The sequence below is a fragment of the Anabrus simplex genome, chromosome 3 (genome assembly GCF_040414725.1).
Source record: "Anabrus simplex isolate iqAnaSimp1 chromosome 3, ASM4041472v1, whole genome shotgun sequence".
Lineage (NCBI taxonomy): Eukaryota > Metazoa > Arthropoda > Insecta > Orthoptera > Tettigoniidae > Anabrus > Anabrus simplex.
In genome coordinates, this window is record NC_090267.1 from 128766203 (window position 1) to 128777532 (window position 11330).

The 11330-nt window shown below is 39.5% G+C and overlaps 1 protein-coding gene across 1 annotated transcript in view; it reads right to left on the bottom strand.

Annotated features, from left to right (window-relative positions):
* LOC136867094 (xylosyl- and glucuronyltransferase LARGE1) overlaps positions 1-4878 on the bottom strand; it is a 145235-nt gene extending 140357 nt beyond the window's left edge. Inside the window, exons 1-2 of the mRNA XM_067144196.2 lie at positions 4648-4878; positions 4257-4401 (exon numbers count right to left, since the gene is read on the bottom strand). The gene's annotated coding sequence lies outside the window, so the exon portion shown is untranslated. The remainder of the gene's footprint in view (positions 1-4256; positions 4402-4647) is intronic.
* Positions 4879-11330: the final 6452 nt, after the last annotated feature.

An 11330-nucleotide genomic window follows, 5' to 3' on the forward strand; every position in this document is an offset into this window, starting at 1 on the left:
GATTAATATCCCTGGCCTGGGGACTGGGTGTCTGTGTCGTCCTTAATGTTCTTTTCCTCACATTCAACACTTCACACTTCCGCAATTACACTTACATGCAGGTTCCTATCATATGGTGAAAGTAGTGGCAGAAGATCTGTAGAGGTCGATGCCATGAACAAATATAATTCTTTTTTTTAAATCACAATCAAATTGGAAAGAGAAAAAATATCATTAACACTTCCGAAATTACGGTTATTCGCGACCTTGAGTTCAGTTGGAAAGCGCACTCGCTGTACAAGTCGGTACGAGTGCGAAATGATACAAAGTTTTTAAATGTAACGTGCGCAAATAAAACGACTGCGGTTTTTATAACATTTAAACACAAAAACGTGAAATTCCCAGTCATATATTAGGACCAAAACAGTAATAGGCAATCCCAAAACTTCCCAAGGCTTTATGTATTGTAAGGTGTAACAACTCTTCTGGTCTCGATAACATAATCGTAAGCGATAATATTTAAATAATAAATTTGTGTCAAGGAGCAATTTTGATTCCTGCCTAAAAGCCCAGTGACTATACAGTGCCACGAGGGAAGTGCCGAAAACTTGTTTCGCAAGTACGAACATTTGACGAAATTCGTTCCATCTTCAATTAGAGCTGTCAAATTGCGCTCTGTCTCCTTCCAATCGTTGTGGATACTCTCTGCTTTATTTTTACCGAGGATTCTCTAAACAATACCACCCGAATGCGATGCTAAGATGGTCCCTTATACAAGTTCACCGCCGATCGCTTTTCCAGTACAATACTTCCTCAAATTTCCGCAATGACGGGACGTTAACATAAAGATCCGCAAGTACGCCGTAGCCATCCTTTCGTGAGATACAGTTTCTTGAAACACGCGTGATCGAGGATTTAGCGTTGATAGGACTGACATTTCTGGACGGTTGATCTGGGAAATCGTTTCTTCGAGGAACAGATAATGCAGGATTTTCACAACGTGATTTAATTAGGATGCTCGCGGGACCACTTAATTTGAATGAATAATACAGGAAAACGTAGTTTTAAGGAACGTATAATAGAGGTTTTGCTATACCATATCTGAAGCACTTATTTGATTATTGTTTGCATGAAGGAGCTATACCAAATGAATGGAGAGTTGCTATAGTAGCCCCTGTGTATAAAGGAAAGGGTGATAGATATAAAGCTAAAAATTACAGGCCAGTCAGTTTGACATGCATTGCATGTAAGCTTTGGGAAAGCATTCTTTCTGAGTATATTAGACATGTTTGCAAAATTAATAACTGGTTCGATAGAAGGCAGTTCAGGTTTAGGAAATGTTATTCCAATGAAGCTCAACTTGTAGGATTCCAGCAAGATACAGCAGATATCTTGGATTCAGAAGGTAAAATGGACTGTATTATGATTCACCTACCTAAGGCATTTGATAGTGAAGATCATGGGAGACTATTGGCAAAAATTAGTGCAATTGGACTAGACAAAAGAGTGACTGAATGGGTGACTATATTACTCGAAAATAGAACTCAGAGAATTAGAGTAGCCGAATCTTTATCTGACCATGTAGTAATTAAGAGGGAAATTCCTCAGGGCAGTAATATTGGACCTCTACGTTTTCTTATATATAGCAATGATATGAGTAAAGAAGTGGAATCAGAGATACAGCTGTTTGCAGATGATGTTATTCTCCATAGAGTAATAAATAAGTCACAAGATTGTGAGCGGCTGCAGGGTGACCTCGATAGTATTGTGAGATGGACGGTGGGCAATGGTATGGTGATAAACGGGGTAAAGAGTCAGGTTGTGAGTTTCGCAAATAGGAAAAAACCTCTCAGTTTTAATTACTGCATTCATGGAGTGAAAGTTCCTTTTGGGGATCATTGTAAGTACTTAGGTGTTAAGGAAAAAAAATTTTTTACGTCGCACTGACACGGATAGGTCTTACGGCGACGATGAGGGAGGAAGGGGCTAGGAGTGGGAAGGAAGCGGCCGTGGCCTTAATTAAGGTACAGCCCCAGCATTTGCCTGGAGTGAAAATGGGAAACCACAGAAAACCATCTTCGGGGCTGCCAACAGTGGGGTTCGAACCCACGATCTCCCGAATACTGGATACTGGCTGCACTTAAGCGACTGCAGCTATCGAGCTCGGGTAAAGATCTTCATAGGGGTAATCACATAAATATGATTGTAAATAAAGGGTACAGATCTCTACATGTGGTTATGACGGTATTTGGGTGTTGTAGTAAAAATGTAAAGGAGAGGGCATATAAGTCTCTGGTAAGACCCCAAGTAGAGTATAGATCCAGTGTATGGGACCCTCATCAGGATTACTTGATTCAAGAACTGGAAAAAATCCAAAGAAAAGCAGCTCGATTTGTTCTGGGTGATTTCCGACAAAAGGGTAGCGTTACAAAAATGTTGCAAAGTTTGGGCTGAGAAGACTTGGGAGAAAGGAGTCGAGCTGCTCGACTAAGTGGCGGAAAATTTATAATGTGCAATAATGGACCAACTATATTGGTATTATAAATGGTATGTTCCGAGCTGTCAGTGGAGAGATAGCATGGAATAACATCAGTAGACAAAACGTTTGACTGGTGTCGTTAAAAGTAGAAAGATCACAGTACGAAGATAAAGCTGGAATTCAAGAGGACAAATTGGGGCAAATATTCGTTTTTAGGATGAGGAGTTAGGGATTTGAATAACTTACCAAGGGAGACGTTCAATAAATTTCCAATTTCTTTGCAATCATTGAAGAAAAGGCTAGGAAAGCAACAGGTAAGGAATCTGCCACCTGGGCGACTGCCTTAAAAGGAGATCAGTATTGATTGATTGATTGATTGATTATCCACATTACCTTTAATTAACAAGCATCATCAAATAATAATAATAATAATAGACTACAGAAACACCTGAGAAAATAATATTTCAGTCCTTTCTGAAAACTTACAGTAGTTCTGACGAGCAAAACAACTGAGAATCTATGTCATCTAGTGATATCTGGATACCTCATCTTTGTCACAACTCACATGTTGTTGAATGGTAAATCTTTTATCTCTCCCCCTCCACTTTACATACTGTATTTATCAGAAATGTATCTGACCATCAGTAGAATTTACTGAATTGTGAAATATTTTTCTTCAATGGACAGCTAAAGCTTTATCTCTGGCATTTTAACACTTGAATGAATCACAGAAGAATAAATAAAACTTGCAGTGTATAAAACGAAACTGACCCGTACCTATGCATGTTAATACTTGGACACTTCAACCTCCTGACTTAAATGTAAATTTGTACCTCTTACAGTGATAATACCTCCCACTCTCATGGCAAGCCCATCCAAATTAGAAGCAATGTCTCATTGCACTCTTTTTTTTTTTTGCTTTATGTCGCACCGACGCAGACAGGTCCTATGGCGACAATGGGTACAGGAAAGGCCTAGGAATAGGAAGGAAATAGCCTCTATTTCTTATTAATATTAAATCATAAGTGGCATAATCTAAGCTTTACAGAGTTCAGATCCATAATTATTGCATGGATAGTGACAAAGCGATTGGTCTGGGTAGGTTAGGTCTGGCTAGTGACAAAATCATTGGTCTGGATTCGTTAGGTCCGGCTAGTGACAAAACCATTGATCTGTGAAGAAGCAAAGTGGCTTCTAACCTCTTGACAAAGCCATTGGTCTGTGAACAAGCAAACATTAGAAGCCGCAAAGCGGCTTTAGGCCTCTATTTCTTATTAATATTAAATCATAAGTGGCTCAATCTATGCTTTCCAGTGTTCAGAATCGTAATTACTGCATCGCTACGTCTCAACTATTTCAACATGTTCTTATTTCTCTTTGGTGTGTTCATATATAATCGTGGCTGGCGGGGCACAAATGGACTCTGCCATCACCTAAAAATCTACCCTATGAAAAGTCACTCCCATAATTCAAGACAGCCAATTATTATTCTTATTTATTTAATATGCTTATTCTTTTACATTGCCTCATTCTCTTAGATCTTTTCATCGCGTAAGAAGGTCATAACTTCTGGCTTACTTGAATTAAGGGAACGACATTACACTGGCGTAACCTTCAACCAATGGCAGAGTCCATTTGCCCATCATCAGCCATGATTACTATCTTATAAACTTGGGTGAGTAGGGGCATTTTGGCTAGGAACAATTCAAACATTGTATAACACTGTTAATGCTATGTTTTAAGTACCGGTATGAAGATTAAAACAAAATAGACTTGATTAGGAAACTTGAGAACTTACCATGGCGATCAAGAAGAGTGTAGTACAAGAGTCCAGAAGCCACCAAAGCCCCAAGCAGAAAGCTGCTCACCCAATGTCTTGCCAAAGCACAAGGTAGAGCATTACGATTCCTTCGCCGAGCAATTATGGCTCCTTTTAACAAATTCTAAAGGATATGCAGAAATTTGAACTGACTTTAGAAACATATAATGATTACAAATCCGTTTAAATTTCGGCAAATTAATTAATTAAGCAATGAAAATAACTGCAGGACTTCACCTCACGTGTACATTAATCCATCTACACGAACTGACAGTTGTCCATTAATGGTACAAATGCACGACAGTTACTACGAACTGAACACAGAAATCACACTCACTACATAAAACACAATTTCTTCATCCAAAATTACCTGCAGTGTCAAGATGTTCAAACCTGCCGCTGTCTCTTTGAAAATATCTGAGAAACTGAAGAGGTTATGTTATTTCTTGTAAACAAAACAAAGGTCTCTCCATTCATTTGAGAGAAAGTCACTCACATTTATGCTAGCGTAAAATGCTTAAACAGTTCATTTTAATAAATGTCACTTGAACTAATTATATTTTTAAAATATTTAACACCTGCAATCATAACAACAACACTTAAAAAGCAATTTTCACAAGCGTCAATTCACCTTCTTGAAAGGGGGCGGTTCCAGTGCAGCCGACAGCAGCACTGTTATTTCCCTGTTCGTTGCGATATCCCATTCCTGAGTCAAACTAGCTGAAGTCGAAAGTGGCATTAACCCAATCAAAATCCAATTACATGTATATCGTCCAGTAGATTTCTTATTGCGTGTAGAGTACTTCTTCCTCTTCTAAATCCAAATTGCTCATCCGGAAGTTTGGCTTCGATTTCTTCCGTCAGTCGAGTGGTTATTAGCTTGGTGAGTATCTTCATCAAATTATTCTCCAGAGCAATCCCTCTATAGGAATTTGGATCAAGCAAGTTACCCTTTCCTTTGTATAAGACCTTCAATGTGGAGGTTTTCCATGCTTTGGGGATGTCTCCTAGTAACAAGCAGAGGTTCATGAGATTCGTTATGGATGGAAGTAATACATTTATTGAAGCTTTGATGTGTTCACTGAAAATGCCATCAGGGCCCGGTGCTTTTCCATCTTTTAGTTTGAGTATAGTGTCAGAGACTTCTTTTTGTGAGAATAGGGTGATGCCTCCCCTGTCTGCTTCAACGTATTTTCTTGGATAGGCTGTTACGGATCTTTGTTGGTTTAGGATGCGTGAGAAGTGCTTTTCCCATGTATTCATGTCTAATTTGCCAGTTGTTGGAACTTTACGTGGTTTTAATGCCGTGAATGGGTCCTTCTTGGCTTCGTCTGCCATCTTCATTGCTTCAAGTTCAATATACTTGTTTCTAGAAGTCTTCAGTAGTTCTTTGTATTTCCTTCTGAGCTGACTGTAGTTAGTTAAGTCTTCTATATTCAGTGTTGTTTTTGCCACATGAAGAGCCTTCAGGACTTGTTTTCTTTCCAAATAGCAGGTCTCATTGAACCACTTTTTGGATTTTCGTGGAGTTATTGTGATGAAGGCGGATCTGAAGATGTCTTCTAAAACAGAAGCTGCAGTATCCAATTCATGTTCCATTATGTTGTGGTTTAAGTCCATGATTTTATCGGTGCTTTGCAGGAGGACGTTCTCATTAAGCTTTCGGGCTATAGGCTTCATGGCGGTTTGTGCATTCCATGGGTGGGGAAGAACGTTCAGATGAAAGATCGCTGAGACTGGACAGTGCTTCTTTAATATTGACTCTGGAGATGAGTAGCATACCTTATAATCAATTAGTTTAAGTCCAGCACCTTTGAAGAATAGAACATCAATTGTACTGCTTCCATTGTGGGCAAAGTACGTCTTGTCAGATTTCCTGTTGACGAGGGTGAATCCTTCTTCCTCCAACGTTTGAAGCAATTCATGACCTCGATATTCATTGTTGTCTATCCTGCAATTTAAGTCTCCAGCAATGATTGTATTATTTTCTTGATTCACCTTCGATAGAGCAGTCAAGAGGATATATAATACATCTTCCATTGCTGAGGAGGGGTCGATATATAATCCTATTACCGATAATTTGTTGGATTCCATTATTATAATGTTCTTATCTCTATAAGTGCATGACAGTTTTCCAACAACGGGTTTAAAGAAGCAGGCAATACCACTCACGGGTCTGCCTCGTTGCCCTTGTATGGCGAGTACTTGCTCTGAGTAGAATCCAGGTATGTTGATTTCGGTGGTCGCGAATGTTTCAGTCATGATAATAATGTCTTGCTTGTCGATGAGGTTTCCCGTAGCTAAAGTCATAGTGTTTTTAAGCCCTTCCACATTCCAGAGGAGGAAATTGAGCGTTATATTTTTCTTCTTTTCCCTGTTGTCGAAAAAGACGATATCTTCTCACTACGGCGTATTCTGGCCAGAGTTCCGGATCGGTGACCTTTCCAAGGTCGTTGAGAGGGATAACCACTTTGTATGATTTAAGTTTTCCTTTTGTTTGGAGTTGTTCACATTCTATTACCTCCTCTACTTTCAAGTTCTTCAAGTGATTCTTTATCATCTCTACTGAAGTATTTTGGTCCAATCTGCCTATGTAGAGCCATGCTCTTCGGGGGGCCGCACGAAGTTCCATGTTCTTTTTAACTTTCTCATTTTCTAAATCATTCCGCTTTGTTCCAATGAAGGTTGGAGTTTTTATTGATGTTGTAAAAGATCTCCGCCTGTTTTTGACGGCTTCGACCCATTCTGCGTTATCAGAAGACTGTTGTTCGGATCTTATTAATGGTGCGGTATCTTTACTGCAATGGGGGAGTTCTTCTCTACCACCTATATTTCCCTGGATCCTTTGGGTAGACACATTTGTTAATTCCAAGGCCCTCTTTGGTTTAAGGTTATGATCGGCCGTGCGCGTTGCTTTATGTCGTTTCATTTCTTCAGATTTTTTACGTGACGTCATCTCTTTTGAATTTGTGTCCGGTATCATCTCAATATCTACCGGGTTGACCTTATTGGGCACATTCAGCGCTGGTTCTCTGTACTTTGTAACTGTATATCTACTAAGTGTTTCAAATTCTTTTCCGATCGCATTGTGAATTTCCTTCCCTATTTCATTTGTGATATTAATCTTCAGATCATTTAGCAACTTTTGCAGATGTTCTGATATCTTATTCAACACACTCCTTTCTATGTCCACAATGTTGATCTTTGATTTACATTCTATGCATAGCCAGGTTAGTTTACAGTTCTTCCGTTTTGCGATATCGTATTCTCCTTTAGTTAGTTCTGAACAGTGGAAGTGCTGCCACTGATGACACCTTACGGCTACCAAAGGGTAAATTTCACACTGTGTTCATAGATTTCTCCAAGGCCTTCGATAATCTTAATAGAAACATCATATCGTCGAAACTAGATTATCTTGTAGAGGACAAGGCGCTCACTCTTTTGATCCATAACATGTTGATAAATAACACTGTTATCATCTCAGACAATATAACCTCATCGAGGGAGATCACGCAGACAAATGGCGTTCTACAGGGTGACCCTCTTAGTCCTTTATTGTTTAATGTAGCTACCTATGATGTGGTCCAAGCGATAAAAGAGGTGACAAACGAAGTAACCACGTATTTATATGCCGATGATATGGTTCTAGGATCACACGATGTTAAAGAGCTACAAAAAGCACTGGATGCACTGGAGAAGTGGGCAGATATAAATGAATTGCAGGTAAACATCGAAAAGACTGTCTACATGATCTTCAGGAAGGGTGGACGAACATCCTCAAGTGACAAAGTGACGTACAAAGCAGAAACATTAAACGACGTGAACAGTTTTAAATATCTGGGTTTGACGATGCAGACGACAGCAAACTCCTTTAGACTTCATATTAGACTACGTGCTGCGGCAGCTATGAAAGCGATATTTGACATCAAGAATCTAAACAGACTATCTCTCAAGACGGCCATTACCCTGTTTGACGCAAAAATAATCCCTATATTAACATATGGGCTGGAAATCATTTGGGATAAGCTAACAAAGAATGACCTACACATTCTAGAAAAAGTCAAAGCCCGATTCTTAAAGACAACCCTGTGTGTGTCTAGATTCACTAGATCAAGACTGGTTTATGAACTCGCAAAGGAGCCTTTCCTAATTGAAGACTTGAGATTCAAGCTTGCTCTACCTTATACAGACCAATGGAAGAAACTCCTGGACGAAAGAGTGGCCAAAAGGAATGATATTTGTCCCGAATTCTATACGACTGAAGCAATGACGAACAGAACATGGACCAATACAAACCACGACCTCCGACATTTTATCAATTCTATGGCAATTCATGGATACCACTACAAACTCTGCAAAACCAGGATCTTTCATGAACCGGACGAGAGTTGTGTGTGTAAACTGTGTAATTTGACTTGTTCTCGTTACCATGTCGTGGAATGCTCTAAGAGAAATAGGCCTATAATTGACTTATGTTTAAATGACATGTAATCGCTTTATATACACAAATTGTGTGCTATTAAATTATATATAAAATCCAATTACAGTGTGAAAACGTATGATTTCATATGTTCAAGTTTATCGATATTGTTAATGTAAAAATATTAATGTTCAATGCCAGTGCACTGAACTTTTTGAACTTGATTCTTTGTTCATAACAGCAGGCATACAGGCATACAGTATTAGCGATAATAGACAACAGAGATTGATATAAATTTACTTCATTTATAATAATGTATTAGGCTGTCACACTATCCGATTCCAACCGGTGTACCTGTGTTTGAGGGTTTTAAGACCATGACCATAAACAATGCTGTCCGATTTCAATGCGTAGGTAGCCTAGGCCTACCGGTATCTTTTTAATATCATTTTTTAAATCTAAATTTCTCCCACGTCTATAACTGGAATTATCAATGCTAGAAATTTTGCGACTTTTTCTGTGCTGTTAGTTCTGATATTTTACCCTACTGTTTGAATGTTTTCTGTACGCCTACGCTTACGAAAATGTGTACTAATATATGATACAATCACATGAATAGAACCAGCTTTTGGGTGGTTAGGCCGTGTGCATTTTGCAGAGTTTCACCCAGACGTGCCATTTGGGCCCATCAGCTGGATATATGATAGACTGAATGAAAACCTACAATCTGTGTTCCAGTCAGTGACTGGGTCAGGGATGGGATGAATACAACCCCCAACTTGCGGCGAGGATGTGCTCGCTGGAGGATATGAATTGTGCCGGCGGCAATGATTAATGACTGACAGTGAGAGTGTTGCTGGAATGAAAGGCGACAGGGAAAACCGGAGTACACAGAGAAAAACATGTCCCGCCTCCGCTTTGTCCAGCATAAATCTCACATGGAGTGACCGGGATTTGAACCACGGTATCCAGCGGTGAGAGGCCGGCGCGCTGCCGCCGGAGCCACGTAGGCTCTCGTGTGACAGACTCTGCAGGAGTGCCCATGGCGGGTGGAAAGGGGAGAACGCCCCACCCCCCTAGCTCTCAAGGAAAGGCAAAAATCTAATGTACTATAGTCAGGTGTATTTCTTTCAAGAAAATTTAAAAGTCGGTACGTAGAAGTCGTGGTACCACCTCCCACCAACAGGCAGGGATGTTATTCTACTGCGGAATACAAGTCCAGAATGTTAAAAATACTACATGTACATACTCTCAGGTCTAGCCCCCCCCCCCCCCCACACACACACACACACACACAAACTGTCATATGGGCGTGCATGAGACTATGGGATATTTGTGTTATAATATTTTTCAATTGCGACAGTTGGTACACTTTGGTAAGGACCAGGGGGGTGAAACTCTAATAGGGCTTTTGGTTCCAATCTGTAGCTAACTTCAGGTAGTTTCAGTCTCTTTTTCTAGATGGCGCTGGAAGTCATTCATAACGTGTAAATAGTTATATACACGTTCTGTAGATGGCACGCAAGTAAGCATGAAATGAGCGTTGTTAATAATTAAAGGCAGTTTGTCTCGAAGTGAAGTATTTCAAGTCTAACCTCAATCAGTGGGCACTTCTCAAAAATTAATTAGTCATAAAACGTCAAGCATTGTGGAGATAATATTGCTGAATTGCATCGAATTCGACTTTTCCCAATCGATTAACCTTGTTCGAACTTATATCGATTTTCATCGATAGTTCCCATGATGCTACAGTATTTGTGTTGTTTTGAATTCCAAGTGCTCATGTGCTTGTGATGTAAATGTTAGTTCTTTGTGCTTGTTTATTTGAAATATATCTTCGCCAGTCCTCCTGAAATCCTGTATTTCCTGTTTGAGTACACATCAGGGGCTGAAAGCTGAATGGTTCTATTAATGTAGTTCTATATATTTCCTGTCTCAGTGCATTTAATTCTGTTATTTTTATTTTCATGTGGTACTTGGATATTGATGTGATACCCCATTGTCTTGCATATGGTGTGCTCTGTTGTCTTGCTTTCGAAGGGATTTCTTATTTGTTATAATATCAGCTTTGTGTTAATGTGTCAATCATTCATTTGAAGTTAAAGCTGCTTTGAGGTGTGTGGTTATGTTCTCAGTAACACAGTATGCCATACGAACTAGGGGTAACAGATCATTATTTACAACGTAGTAAGTACTTGGAAATAAAAATATATGAATTACAATGTATTGGGCATGGAAGTAGTAGAACTGCATTATTATCGCCGTTTGCTGGGATGGTTGGGCGAGGGGCAGGGAAAGGAGGGGGGAAGAGCCGTAAGCATACCCGGATGTGCGTCACTGCGCCGGATGTTAATTCTCCGCGCTATCTGTTGATAGTAATTCTAAGGTATTGCACCAGAATGCACATTGTGGCGCTATCTCGGAAAAGAGACTAAAACTACTAGCGCCAAGTAGCTTGGAACCGAAATTTATCATTGAGTTTCATCTCTATTCTATTCTAACCTCTTTGGTAAGGACTACTTATTCTCTTTGGGTAAGGAGCAAGGAGTAAAGAATTTAGATTCTCTCAACGGTATGTAGCCAATATATTTTATTTAATTTTGACGTTACAACCTCTAGAAATAATGAGGCTT